We start from the raw sequence: 602 nt of genomic DNA on the forward strand, positions 1-602 counted from the left end.
AGTTCTACTCTGACACATGAGAGGATTCCAGCAGTTGGCACTTCCTGTATACATCTGTGTTTGGATAGCGGAGAGGCTGCTGGATTTATCAGTGAAGATGCAGGCTGGGTGCTCTCTCCATGGAGCCTTGGGGTGAGCAGCTGTATGTTGGACCTTCCAAGAAGTGAGCTCATCAGTTTGGAAAGTCCCAAACTAGAACCTATTTGGATGCAAAGGTACTCAACTTGAGGCAAGTTAAGAGCAGAGACCTAAATCCTCCCAGTTTTATCTGCCCCCTTCCTTCTCAATCGCCAAGTCAGGGATTGTACATGGTTGGTAGAAAACCTCCCAACAAACAACCCCACTGCCCAGATGAGAGAAGATGTGCCCCAGCTTTTGAAAAATAAAAGTTATATTTTTAAGCACATGCCACTTATCTGGTCTAGTTGTAGCCACAAGGAGAGTTTCCTGAAGCTTCAGGCTTATAAAATTCTCTGGAAGGAAAACTTGGGAAAAGATAAGAAAAATGCAGACAGCTATCCCCACTAAACAAGCTTGGAGAATCTGAGATCATTTGCTGAAAGCAAAGACGTCAATTTTGAGGATTTTGGTGCGCTTGACCC

The sequence above is a fragment of the Chrysochloris asiatica genome, unplaced genomic scaffold (genome assembly GCF_000296735.1).
Source record: "Chrysochloris asiatica unplaced genomic scaffold, ChrAsi1.0 scaffold00446, whole genome shotgun sequence".
Classification (NCBI taxonomy): domain Eukaryota; kingdom Metazoa; phylum Chordata; class Mammalia; order Afrosoricida; family Chrysochloridae; genus Chrysochloris; species Chrysochloris asiatica.